Below are 13,470 nucleotides of genomic sequence, written 5' to 3'. Positions count from 1 at the left end.
GCATTTGGACAACATTTTTAGGCACAGAGTGGCATTGTTGGGTGTCCTGGGCAGGCACAGAAGTTGGACTGGATGATCCTGGGGGCTCCTTCCAGCTGGGGATTTTCTGATCCATAATTCTGTGGTTCCTTGGCAGGAGTTCCTGCGGGCAGGAGACTGAGGGGAAACGTGCAGCCCTTCCCAAGATGACAGCGGTATGGATACAGCCACCTGCAAGGTTTTTGAGATCATGTTCACTGAGTTTTCCCTCCTTTAACATGAAATGGATGAGCACCAGCTCCCCCCTTCCAACATCCTTTTATTGCTTTTAGACTGACTTGAGATAGGGTGGAAAAAGAAATCTGAGAGAGGTGAGTTCCAAGGTCATCACTGCTCACCCGGCTCTGTCATCCCACTGAGCTCATAAATTGGTGTTAACACCTCCTGGAAAGAACAACAAATATAAAAGGAGAACCTGGCTCGGACTGGGAAGCACAGCCATTACTGGAGCAGCCAATGCAGAGCAGAGTCTGGCACGACAGCAAATCCAGCCCAACTCCAATGCCTGCTCAGCCCAGATGTGATCCCAGCCCCTGGCTGCATCCTGGTCATCTCCCAGGAGATGCCTTTTTAGGCAACTTATTTTTTTAAACATCACAAAGCACCTGTGTATGTCTTGCTCCTCTCCTATTAGAAATCTGCTTTGGCAGAGTGCTCTTTTTTATTATATTTTTTTGCTTGTTCTATAAACAGCTCCTTAGAATGGGGCTTTGCTCTGAACAAATTAGTTCAGAGCCTTTCATTTGCACTCCCCACCCCTTCCACTTATGATTCCCTTCAGTGGGATTCACAAAATCTATTATTGCTGCTGTAGATTGGCCATGGTGTGACTTTGGAGCAAATTCTTTCTATGTTGACACTGTTGCTTCATTGTTATTCTTTCTGTATGAGTGAAACAAAATGAAAAATTCATTAAAAACAGAGAGAAAAAATAAGGAAAGAAACCCACTGGTATTTCTCTATCTCCCAGCACAAAAATCAAATACGGAAGATTGAAAACAGGGGGAAGGGAAGGGAAGGGAAGGGAAGGGAAGGGAAGGGAAGGGAAGGGAAGGGAAGGGAAGGGAAGGGAAGGGAAGGGAAGGGAAGGGAAGGGAAGGGAAGGGAAGGGAAGGGAAGGGAAGGGAAGGGAAGGGAAGGGAAGGGAAGGGAAGGGAAGGGAAGGGAAGGGAAGGGAAGGGAAGGGAAGGGAAGGGAAGGGAAGGGAAGGGAAGGGAAAGAGTGTTAAAGGTCTGAAGGATCCAGCCACACACAGTGTCTGGGACAAACATGCCAATAAAAGAAATAAAAAAGATCTCTCACCTTCTCAGGGTCCCACTATCCAATTAGGACCCAGGGAGGGGTCCCACAGGTGGACTCACTTTCTTTGGGATGTTTTAGCAGGCAGCAACGCCTCAGAGGAGCTCTGGGAGCTGCACCATGGCCCCAGGGATCTCTCCAAGAAGGGGCTCTGCCCTCAGCCCTGTTCTCAGGGAATGACAGCACAGAATGTCCTGAGCTGGGAGGGACCCACAGGACCCCCCAGCCCAGCCCCATCCCTGCACAGACCCCCCAACAGCCCCACCTGGGCACCCCTGGCAGCGCTGTCCCAATGCTCCTGGAGCTCTGGCAGGTTTGGGGATGTGCCCATCCCCTGGGGAGCCTGGGCAGTGCCAGCACCTCTGGGGAAGAGCCTTTCCCTGATCTCCAGCCTCAGCCTCCCTGGCCCAGCTCCAGCTGTTCCCTGTCACAGAGCAGAGATCAGAGCTGCCTTCGGGAGGAGCTGCAGCCCCTGATGAGTCTGGCCTCAGCCTTGTCTTCCCCAGCTGGACAAACCAAGTGACCTCAGCAATCCCCATATGGCCCCTGCAGGCTCTCCCAGCCTGGCAGGACCCCACATTCTCCCCTTTCCAGTTGGGCTGGCACCCCCAGGCCCCACATGGCCCCAAGTCCCCACAGACATCACCTCTAGTCTGGCTTGCCCCATTTTTCCAAGCAGGGAGGCAGAGGCAGGAGGTGGCAGGGAGGGGACAAACTGAGGGAATCTGAGGCATAGCCAGACTCAGCTGGCAGAGGGACTCTGGAACAGCTCTGGAACAGCTCCCCACCACATGGTGCTCTGGTGGGCTCCCAGTGCCTCCTCCTCTGGTGATGGGGTGCTCTGCCTGTGCACAGCCCCATGCTGATTTCTTCCAGGGCCTTCTGAATTCCCCAGTCTGCAGCCTCAAGGACACCCATTCAGGATTGGAGGGACAGATCCTCTGGGGAGGCACAGCCAGAGGAGCTGGGCCATGCCCTGGAGCTCCTCCTCACCTGTGGGACCGCAGCAAAATTGCTCTGTGTGGTTCTTCAGCCTCAGAGCAGTGTGTGGCTGTTCAGGGCAGACCAAGGGACTTGGATCAGCAGATGCTCAGCTCTGCAGGCTGGAGGTCCCTTGTCCACTTCTCCCTGGGTTAAGGTTGGTAAGGAGCATCTTCTGTGGTTCCTCACATGGAATCCCACAGCACCCCAGTGCCTTGGTGCTGGGAAGAACTTTGATGTGGTCTCCTACGTTCTCCTGGCATACCAAGTCAGCACCTCACAGTGCAGATGGGCGGCTTTGTAAAGGCTGGATGAGCCCTGGGCTCCAGGGGGATTAGGGATGGGTTGGGCTCTGCCTGGGTGCCAGTTACAAGGGGCAAGACCCTTCAGGGGTCTTTCCTGGGACACGCCCTAATAGCCATAGCAATGACCTGAGAAATGCACCCTCAAAACAAGACCCTCAATGTCCCTTCCAACATGAGCTCTCCTGGGATCTTGTAGCTCCCCAGTCCTCTTCCCAAACCTGCTGAAGGTTTGCTCTGCAGCTGCAGCTTTTTTATTCTTATGACAGACTCTCATGGAGATCAGGTCTTGATCTCCACAATCACCACTACATTATTATCCATCCCAGGAGGGGGTCACGCCCCAAAATAATCGCCTAAATATTTTTTAAAAATAAAAATGACAAAACATTACCCAGGAACTCTGCTGAGGAATGTCACAGGGGAAGAAAATCTCTTTTTGTGATCAAGAGACTGAACTTCAAAACACCCAAACTGCACATCTCTGCGGGGCACCTTTCCGCAGGGTTATTAATAAGAAATAATTGTTTTAAATGCAGAAAAGCCTGTGTACTTTCTATTCCCTTCCAAAAGCCCTGCATCGCTTGTCCTTAATGAATAATGAAAGATGCTTTTGTATTGCTTCCCACCCATAGACTTTCAAGTGATTGTTAAGCAATAATAAATAGGACTCTAAAGAAATCAGGGCTTGATGAAAACTTAATTCTGGACTAATAAGAGAAGCACCTGCTGTTGCACAAGTTTATAGACATTCCTGGGGCTTTGGTGGGTGGAGAATTTTGGTTAAAGCTATGAATGTTCCAGCCCTGGGAAAATATCACTAAATGATTCTGAAATGTTGTTGTGTAGCTCCAAGGGAATTAGAATTTAGAAGGAAACCAGGAGATGCCATGGCCAGAAAAGGCACTTTGATGCCCTGATCACAGCACTGCTGTGATGCTCTCTGTGATCTCACTCTGAGGGGGCATGTATCATGGAAAGCCAAACCCAAAGAGGATGCTGTTCTTCGAGGATAGAGGGACAGCAACATCCCATGTCAGACTGGGGGAATTGGATTTCATGGGAAAACAGTGTACTCCACCAGGAAGCTGATGTGGCTTTCAGCCCTGCCAAGGGAAGGCACATGGTGCAGGTGAGAAACTGAAGCTTGGAAGAGATATCATAGAATAATGGAATGGGTTGGGTTGGAAGCCCCTACTATGGACAGGGACACCTTCTACTGTCCCAGGCTGCTCCAAGCTCTGTCCAACCTGGCCTTGGGCACTGCCAGGGATCCAGGGGCAGCTACAGCTGCTCTGGGCACCTGTACCAGGGCCTCCCCACCCTCAGAGGGGAGAATTTCTTTCTGATATCCAATCTACTCCCTGCCCTGTGTCAGCCATGAGTTGCCCAAGAAAAAATAAGCTAAAAAGCCAGTTAATTGCTCTCATTTGGGTTGGTAGGTACCGAGTTCTTGCTTCCAGCTCACAGCCAGAGACGTCTTGATATTGACAGGAGAGTTCTCCTTACTGAGGGGTCTTTACCCAACCTTCAGAGGTATCTTCTGAACACCTCAACACTCCCACCAGTCCCATCAGGAATCAGCACTGTGTTGGGTAGTTTTGTGTAACTGATCACTTAAACACCAGTATAATTCTGTTGGGATCAGTGGGGAAAACTTACGGGGGATTTGCCCTGTCTGTCAATTAATCATTTCTGCTGTTGCACTATCCCAGGCATGTAACAGGAATACATTTCTTCACTGAAAGGGTTGTCCAGCCCCAGCACAGCTGCCCAGGGGGATTTAAAAGCTGTGAGGATGTGGCACTTGGGGACACAGGTTAGTGGTGAGCTTGGCAGCACTGGGATAATGCTTGGACTTGATGGCGTTTCTATGATTTATGCCTCTGTTGATGCCTCGCTCCTGCTGGGTGAGCTCTTGCCCTTCCCTAACACGCTGTCGAGAGCGGCTGCATGGAATTATTTGCATTGGTGTCACCCGAAGCGCGCTGCCGCGAGCTGGGAGCACACACACAGCGGGAGCTCTGGACCCGTGTGCCCGTCCCTCTAGCGCCGGGCTCTCAGCCGGGCCTGCCCACGCCTCCAGGCAGCGCCGGAATGCCGGACGATCGTTTCGGCCAGGAAACATCATTTTCCCAAGAGAACCGTTTTCTGCCCGGTGAGTGCCAGGAGCGGGCGGACACAGAACGGAGCAGCCGGGCTGAGCATCGCGCTGTTACCGAGAGCCGCCCGGGAGCTCCGGGGTGCACCCACGGCTCCGCTGCGCGCTCGGCGGGCACGCCGCGGGTGCGAACTTCGGCTGCGGCTCCGGTGAACCGGCACAGGGCGAGCGGTGCCGGTGCCAGCGCTGGGGGCGGCTGCTCCGCTGCTCCCAGACCGCGCTGCGGGGCCGGCACCGCCAACACCGAGAGCCCCGAGCGAGCGGAGCCCCGAGCGAGCGGAGCCCCGAGCGAGCGGAGCCCCGAGCGAGCGGAGCCCCGCCGCTCCCTCACGGGGACCCGCGCCCGGAGCGGCGCGGCCCCTCCCGCGCCCGCCCCGCTCTGGACTCTTCCACCGCGCGGGCAGCGGAGCGGGAGGGAGCGGGCGGTGCGGGGCGAGCGGCTCTGCCCCCGGCGAGCCGCAGCTCCGCGGCCCTGCCCGGCAGAGCCCCGTGAGGGCGGATCGGTGCAGGCCGCGCCGCGGCAGCAGCGGGAGCGGGCGGTGGGCAGAGGGGTGGGCTCTCCGCGGCGCGTGGGTCCCCCCCGGCTTGGAGCCGTGGTACGGTCGGCGGGAAGGAGCCGCGGCGCGGGGCGGTGCGCGGCACTGAGCCGGCGGCTCCCGCGGGCGAGGCGGGACGGGCCTGGCCCTCCGTCCGCACGGCACCGACCTGCCCGGCACCGACCTGCCCGGTGAGTGCTGCCGCCCCTTCCCCCGGCTGCTGCGGGGGGACCGCTCCCGCCAGCCAGTGTGCGGTCCGTGCTGGCAGCGCGAGTCCCCGTGCCGGTGAATTAGTGCTGCTTTATTATTATTATTATTTTTTTCTTTTTCAGTCTTCACTTTCCCCACCCGTTCTCTGGCGTGTGGGTAGGTTTTTCCGTCCCTGATGCGCGTTTTCCCCGTTTGACGGGATGGGGAAGTGCCGCGCCTGGAAGCGGCTGCCGGGGTGGCGATGGCTCCGGGGCTGAGCCGTGCGCGAGTCCCGGGCGCTCGGCAGGCATGTCCGCGGTGTGACCGCGGGCTGCTTTGTGCCCCTGCAAACCGGAGATGCTCGGCTGCTCTGCCAGCGGGGCCTCGCGCGGCCGGGAGCGGCTTCGCAGCGAGCGAGCAGGCGGAATATCGAGCCCGGGCGGCGCTGAGCCGCGCCGCTCCCCGCGGGACCGTGCGGAGCCCGGCGGGCTCCAGCGCGCCGTGCCGGATCCGCCGGAGCTTCTCTGTCGCGATTATGTTGGGGCTGCTGGTCCTGCCGGGATTTATATTTGGGAACGGGCTCCCCAGGGAAGTGGTGGAGTCACCATCCTTCGGAATGTTAAAAATGAGCAAATGTGACACTCGGCCGTACGTTTTACTTGGCACGGGGGGAATCGGTCAGAGGCTGGAACCTGATGATTTTGGAGGTCTTTTTCAGATTTAATGATTCTGTTGATGTGAGGTGATGTATGAAAGTCCGGCTCTTGCTCCAGAGCAGCTTTGGTGAGTGTGAAACAGTCAGATCTGGCCGTGCCTTTGGAAAGGTCCGGCGGCTGATTGCCTTTACGCAGCCCAGGCGGCTGAGACACAAAGTGCCGGGATGGGCAGCAGGGCAGATGTGCACCTTTATTTTCTGAGTTGCTCCTGAAGAGCAAGAGCCTGCGGGAACGACCTCTCGCAGTTGTGCTTGCTGCAGTGCTTCAGCACAGAACCTGTATCCCAGAATTACTTAGGTTGGAAAAGCCCGCTAAGATCGGGTCCAGCCATTAACCCAGCACTGCCAAGCCCACCACTAAACCATATCCCCCAAGTGCCACTTCTACACCTCTTCTAAGTCCCTCCAGGGATGGTGACTTCACACTGCTGAGTGTAATTCTCGCATGGTTTTGGCGTGGGGAAGGGCTGGGAGCCAGCCCGTGCTGTGTGGCTCGGGGGCCTTCCCACACCACAGCGGCTGCTCAGGCTTTTCAGGAGACAAGTCAGTGGCATCACGGCTGGCTTGGGCTGACTTTCAAGGCCAGAAGAAAAGACCCTCTTACTTTATACTGAGGAAGCTCTTGTGTTTCCCCCGCCAGTAAATCCGTGTGTGACCGATGGCCGGTGCCAGCGGCGGCCGGGCAGGGAGGGACCGCGCAGGGCCAGCACAAGCGCTTGGCATTTGCCCTGGACCTCAGCGCCCTGGCTGAACCTGTTTTCCTTGGCTGTGCCATCAGCCCAGGAAGGCTGGGCGGTGTCCCAGCCCCTCTGGATTGTCCCTGCTGCGGGAGCAGGGTTGAGCTCTTCCACAGGTGCCTCTGCTCTTGGTCTCCCTTCAGCAGTGAAGTGGGAGGTGGTGCTTTCCCTTTCATTTTGCCCTGTCCTTTATTCTGCTGTTCCGTGGGATTTGGGCTCTTTGCACTGTTCTAAGGGCAGGGAGCGAGCCTGGCTTCCAGGTGAGCTCCGGGATGCAGGGATGGGTGCTGCTGTTGTCAGGAAGCTGAGGAGCTGTGCCAAAAGCAGAACTCAGATGTGTGACCCTGGAGCACCTTCGTGGGCTGCCTGCTCTGGCTGACAGCTTGTCACAAGGTTTATTGCTCCCGTTCCTGGAAGCCTTTCTGTGGTTTTGACCGCGTGTGAAAGCTTCCTTCGAGAGGGGTGGGTGTTCAGACACTCCTCCAGCTCTCTGAGCCGGGGAAGATTGCTGCTGTTTTACCTCTGTCAGGCTAATGTTGGAGATGGATTTCAGGAGAATGGCAAAGCAGAAAGAGGTGTGTCTCTTAAGAACCACTTTCTTCAGAAATGGCTGATAATAGGCAGTGAGTTTGGGGAGGATGTTTTATTTAAGGATTGAAAAGAGAGGATTAAAGCTCTTGACAGAGAACAGTTTATGTGGAGTAAGTGATGGGACTTGATCATTCAGAAAAAGACTGTAACGTGTTCCCATCACAAAGACAGCTTACAGCTCTCTGTGTCCCAAATCATTCAATAAAAGCAACAAAACTCTTTTATTTAAGTTCTTCACTGGTGGCTGCATAAGGAGTTTTCAGACCTAGCAGTAAATTTGTAGCTGCTCAAAGAAAACAGCCTATGGGTATAAAAATCTGTGATATGTTAAAGGTACTGTGGTTTATCCAAGGTGTTAATTATGGGCATTGGAATAGCTGTGTCTGTCTTGGAGAATTGCAGCTTTTCCTTCCTTGCCCCCTCCCATTAAGTTACTGGCACAGAGCTGTGCTCCTGGATTTGCAGAAGCACGGAGTCACTGCTCGTTAAATTACTGAAACAAAAAACGTTTGTGCAGGGAGAAGAAACAAGAATCAAATTTTAGGCTCAAATTGTGATTCCAAAACAAGTTGCTCATTCTTCTCACAGCTTGAGGTTTGTGATGGAAAGGTTGAAAATACCCAGCAAGAAAAACAGGCTGGGGAAAAAAAAAAAAATCTGGAATAAGCCGAACAGAGTGAAATTCACAATAAACTGTCATAGGAGAGTGTTTATGAACCTGCTGGAGAAAAGAGAGGGAGCAGCCATTCAGATCAATAACACGTTCTTTTTTTTATAACTCTAGAGCTTTAATCATATAGTTAAAAAAAAATAATCCTAAATTTGTGCATTTTATACCTGTGCTGGTAGCTGGGGCTAAATCTGCAGAGTTCATGCTGATCTGGGTAATCTGAATCAAGCTGAATAGTAAAGAGGCTCTTAGGAGGATCTGAAACCCAGGAGGCATTTTTCAAACCTGAGTTATGTCACTTTTTTTAGAGGTGCCTCAGGCAATTGCATTTTAAGAAGACAAAGCTTTTGTTTTCAAGCTGGCCTAGAAAAATGCCAAGGATGAATCCAAAGTAAAGGCTTTCAGAAGTTGTCATTTGTGATTAAGTTGATTTTGCTGTTGTGCACAGAAGGCCGCTGCCTTCCCCGACGTGCCCAGAGCTGGGGCTATTTTTATTTTTGCCACCAGTCCTGGTGTACCCGTTTAATTCCAGTGAGTAATAGTGCCCAGGGGTCTCACCTGAAAGTGTGTATTTAATGAGGGTCAGGTGTCTGCCAGCTCAGTCTCCAATAGAAAATTAACTGTAGGTGCATTATAAAAGGCAGAATTGAGGTGATACGGGGCAGGGATTGACTTAGATGGGTATTCTGCAGAATTAATATGTGTCTGTGTCTAGTTTAGTATTTGAGATGTTGGAAATACCAAAGCCAAGGCTTCAAACCACTAGCAAAGGCTGTTTCCTTTCACAAAGGCCAGTCTGTGTGCACGTAGTGAATCCAGAGCTTTTCTTGGGGCTTCTCATGTTCCTTGCAGCCTAAACAATCAGGAGCATCCTGGTGTTGCCAGGCTGTGGGCAAACAAGAGGAGCTGCTCCCGTGGAGCCTGAGCTGGGGGAATATCGTGCAGGATGTAACAGATGATGCTGGGGCATGGATGTGGAAAAGTCTGCTGCCTGCAATCTGGAGTGCTGTGAGCTCCCAGCGAGATGCTCCTTGTTAGAGAAAGGTGAAATCCTGCGAGTGTTGTAATGACTTCTTGTTCTTAAATAAAACCAGAGTACTTTTTGTCTGAAAATCTGCCTGAAAGCAGCTCTGGCTGCAGGAGCAGTGCCAGGGCTGTCTCACCTGGGCAGGAGGTGTCCCTGGAAGCCCCCTGTCCCTGGGAGCAGCAGATTCCTCAGCCTTGGCTCTGGATAGCCAGGGAAGGGCTATAAGGGCAGCCTGAGTCATCCTTTTGGCTCTTGTGTAACACCCAAACAATGCTGCTTGTCCTGCTCACTGAGGGCTCTTGGCCTGCCCAGCACAAAGAGATGTGGCACTGGATGGAGCCTCTCCAGGGACACTTCTGAGCTGCAGCTGGCTCCTGCAGGTCTCACCCTGGCACCTCAGAATCCTAATATTTGTTTATTTTTTTAAAGCAAGCTTTGAGTGTGTGTTGAAAGTGTAGAGCAAGTGGTGCTAGCGACCTGAGGCAAGGCTTGGCCTTGCCTTTGCAGGGAAGGTCCTCAGTTGTTTTCAGGGCTTCTGGGCTTTTCCTTCCCCTCTGTTGCTGGAGCTGCCCCACAGGATGTGCCTGGCAAGATGCTGAGCTCTGTTCCAGGAGCATCCCTGCACCTGCAGCAGAATATTTCTTTCACTAAGCCTCCACAGACTTTGCCAGTGATGTTGCACAACTGTCTGGCTTTTGGGTTTTTTGGTTTTGTTTTATTTTTTAATTGGTTGCAAAAGATCTGTTTTTAAAATAGAAAACACAATTCCAGGTTGCTAGGGTTTATTTCTGCTAAGAGTAAGGTAAATAGATGGACACCTCTGGGCTGTGTCTGTGTGAATTCAGTGACTCCCTGGTGGTATCTGCAACATTACCTCCATGAAGGGATGGTACCAAACAAAAGGAGCTGAGAAGTGTCAGGGCATTATCTGATGATGCTTTTGCAAGCAGCTTACATTTCAACAAATACGGCCTCGCTGGGAATGAATGTGAACTCATTTTCGGCTTGCTACCGCAGGCAGAATAAGAATGGCCAGGTGAAATGTGTGAGCAGGAGGAATAACTGAGGCAGTGCAGCTCCATTCCCAGTGGCTCCCGCTGTGTCCCACCTCCCCTGGAGGGAGAACATCCTTCCCCAGGGGCTCTGCCTGCTGTCATTTAAACAGGCGACAATTTCTGCAAGAGAAGCTGTTGAGAACGTGGCAGTGGACACTCCTTGTAGAGCCATTGGTGTTCATTTTAATGTGTGAATTCCTGAGTTCAGGAAGGATAGGCTGGCAAAGGTCACAGGGTGGATGGAGGAGGTGCTTGAAGAGCTCCCTCACCAAAGCTCTTAATGTCTTTATTAGTCTCAATCTTGTGCTGCCCTTCTGTCTTTAGCAAACTTTCTTTTGGAAAACTGTCTTGGGAGCATTAGTGAGAGAAGTTCCTTTGGCAGATGTGGAGCCCTGGCTGTGCCAGGTCTGCACAGGGCAGCTGCTGCTGTGTCAGTGCCCTCAGTGCTGATGGCTGCCTTTCACCTGGCCTCCAGTGACAGCCTCCTCTTGCCAGGACTTCAAGGTGACTCTTCTGGCCCAGGCGGTGGCCCCTGTGTAGAAGGCTGCAGGTGGCTGGTGCTCAAACATAATTGCTTGGGTTTTTTTTTTTTTCCAAATCTAGCAAAAAATCTCAGCGGTTGCTGTGGGACAGGCCTTGCAGAGCTGATGGTGCTGCCTGGCTTGAGCTGTGTTCCTGCTGAGGGGCAGCACTGGAAGGGTTTGGTGGTTCAGTAGCTCCTGGTTCCTGTCCCTGGAGCTGTGTTTGCTGTAAAACAGGTATTTTTGTTGATGCTGCAGGAGTCTGCAATGCTTGGAGCTCTTACAGCTCCTGAAGGTCCTTCTGGAGCTGGTAAAAGCTGTAAGCACTGCAGAAATCCTCTTGAGCTCTTCTAGTAATTTCAACTTATTGGTTTTATTTATAATTTTTTAACTTCTGTTCCAAAGAGTGCAGCTCTTATGTTCACATATTTCAACAGGCTAATAAAACCTCACCTGTCTCTGTGATGACTCTGAGAGAATCCCAGGATGGTTTGGGTTGGAAGGAACCTTAAAGCCCATCCAGTGCCACACCTGCCATGGGCAGGGACACCTTCCACCATCCCAGGCTGCTCCCAGCCCCATCCAGCCTGGCCTTGGGCACTGCCAGGGATCCAGGGGCAGCCACAGCTGCTCTGGGCACCTGTGCCAGGGCCTGCCCACCTTCACCGAGAAGAATTCCCTCCCAATATCCCATCCATCCCTTCCCTCTGGCAGTGGAAGCCATTCCTGTGTCCTGTCCCTCCATCCCTTGCCCAGAGTCTAGGAACTGGCTCTGAAATTAACATTTAAGGTGAAAAATCCTTGGTGCAGCTCACACCCTGCAGCCAGTGCCCATCCTGTACCTCTGGTGGCACCTCAGGGCACAGGTGAGGAGGAACAGCCCTTGGGAAGTTCCCCTGGCAGGAAAGCTGTGCAGGCAGTGCTGGGGAGCATCTCCAGCGCTGGGGGAGTGCCTGCTGCACATCAGGGGTGGGATTTGTGTGTTTTCCTCTTAATGCTTCCCTGCAGCTGGGCTCCCCAGCCATTTGACTGCGGCATAAATAGCATTTCCAGGGAGGCACGGGAATAATGCCGAGTTTACTGATACCTCCTGTGAGCACAGCCACACCTCGTGGCAGGAGAGAAGCAGGGAGGGCTTAGATGATTTAATTAAAGTTGTTGTGAGGAAGAAATTAAATTTGGTCTCTTGCCCTGCTCGTATTACGAGGGGAGAGCTCAGCCTTTCTGAACTGAGCTATTCCTTGCCTTCTGTTTGCCTTGGAAAAAAGCAATTTCTCTGTCAGCTTTTAGTCTGGCTCCTGGGCCCCAATTGCTTGTTTATCTTCAGCAGCTCCCCAAATCGCTTTGAAGATGGCCTTAAACATTGATCATCTCTTGCAGTCCTTCATCTTTGTTCTGCCAGCAGACACTAGAAATGATATTTTAAATTGCCTCTTTCCCCCCAAATGAACGGGCTGTGTGTATGGGCCGGGAGAATTAAAGCTCTTTCAGCCAAAGTATAAATCAGCTGCTCCTCTGTTTTTGCCCAGTTCTGCTGGATTCATCTTCCAGCCCAGTCTGCAAAGCAGCAGGGATTCCAGGGAAGATAAAAGCCAAAGTGCAACTTAATTTCGAGGCAGAATCTACCAGTGTTCTGTTTGGGGAGCGGGATCCTGTTTAAAAATGACTTTTCCCCCCTTATTGCAGCAGTGGGATCTTCCTTCTTGCTGCTCCCTAGGGAAGGGCTGGGGGCTCCGTGGGGTGATGCTGTTCAGACAATGGGGTGCAGAGGTGAGGTGATGCCTGACACTGGCAGCTGCTGACAGGGAAGTTTGGAAAGGCAACTTTTGGATCTCTTCCTTTGCCATTTGAGCACTGAGATCTGGGGGAAAAAGTACTGGCTAACAGCAGAACATTTATTCTTTGTCAAGCAGGCAGCAGACAGCAGAGGTGGTTAATTCAGCATGGAAAAGCCCAGAGCTACAGCTGAACAGGCAGGAAGGTTTAATCAATCATTTGGAGTAGGTTTCTGATGCTCCTTTATGCAGACGCAGTTTTTTGTGGTGTTGTTAACATTTAATTGGTAGCAGGTCACACCAGCCTCTTTCCTAGGCAGAGCTGGAAGGGAGCAGGTTATTTAGATTCACAATCACCCTAATTCCTGGCGCACGTCCCAAAATACTGGTGAGAAGAGGTCCTGGCAGGCTTGGGCTGAGGAGTTGGGCTCGGTGAAGGGGGATGCAGCAAGCAGCCTGAGCTGTGTGTGGGTTTCTGATCCAGGCTGGTGTCTGCATTCATTGCTTTTATCATCATTTATCATATCATAGTCACAGACTGGTTTGGGTTGGAAGGGACCTTAAGGGTCATCTCATTCCAATCTCCTTCTGCAGTTCAATTTGCAGATTCCATATCCCCATCCCCTTCTGTGTGCTGGTGCTCTCTGCCTTTTCAACCCCTCCTTTGCAAGAGGAGGAAAAACAGCGTGACCTCAGAGTTAATAGATTTTAGCCTTATATGTAGGATAAACATCTGTATTTTGTACTTTGTTGTGAGGCATTGGTGCAGGGGATTCTGGCTCAGTGAGTCAGAGGCTTTTACCCACTCAGTGGTGTGAGTAATTTATGGCTTGCCCCAAGTCTGCACAGCTGGGCTGCCAAACTACAGCATG

At 52.5% G+C, this 13,470-nt stretch overlaps 1 protein-coding gene across 12 annotated transcripts in view; it reads left to right on the top strand.

The window, feature by feature from the left end:
* Positions 1–4,579: 4,579 nt before the first annotated feature.
* RALY (RALY heterogeneous nuclear ribonucleoprotein) overlaps positions 4,580–13,470 on the top strand; it is a 130,024-nt gene continuing 121,133 nt past the window's right edge. For 6 of the 12 annotated variants that reach the window (XM_085557930.1, XM_021540445.3, XM_085557928.1 and 3 more), the window contains exon 1: positions 5,423–5,509. The gene's annotated coding sequence lies outside the window, so the exon portion shown is untranslated. Of the gene's footprint in view, positions 4,780–5,422; positions 5,510–5,650; positions 5,685–13,470 lie in introns of those variants that run through there. The other 6 variants (XM_085557929.1, XM_021540446.4, XM_085557927.1 and 3 more) reach the window with 3 other exon arrangements.

This window comes from Lonchura striata, chromosome 20 (assembly GCF_050655825.1).
Source record: "Lonchura striata isolate lonStrDom1 chromosome 20, ASM5065582v1, whole genome shotgun sequence".
Lineage (NCBI taxonomy): Eukaryota > Metazoa > Chordata > Aves > Passeriformes > Estrildidae > Lonchura > Lonchura striata.
The sequence above is the reverse complement of the archived record's forward strand: the minus strand, read 5'-3'. Positions and strand labels throughout refer to the sequence as shown.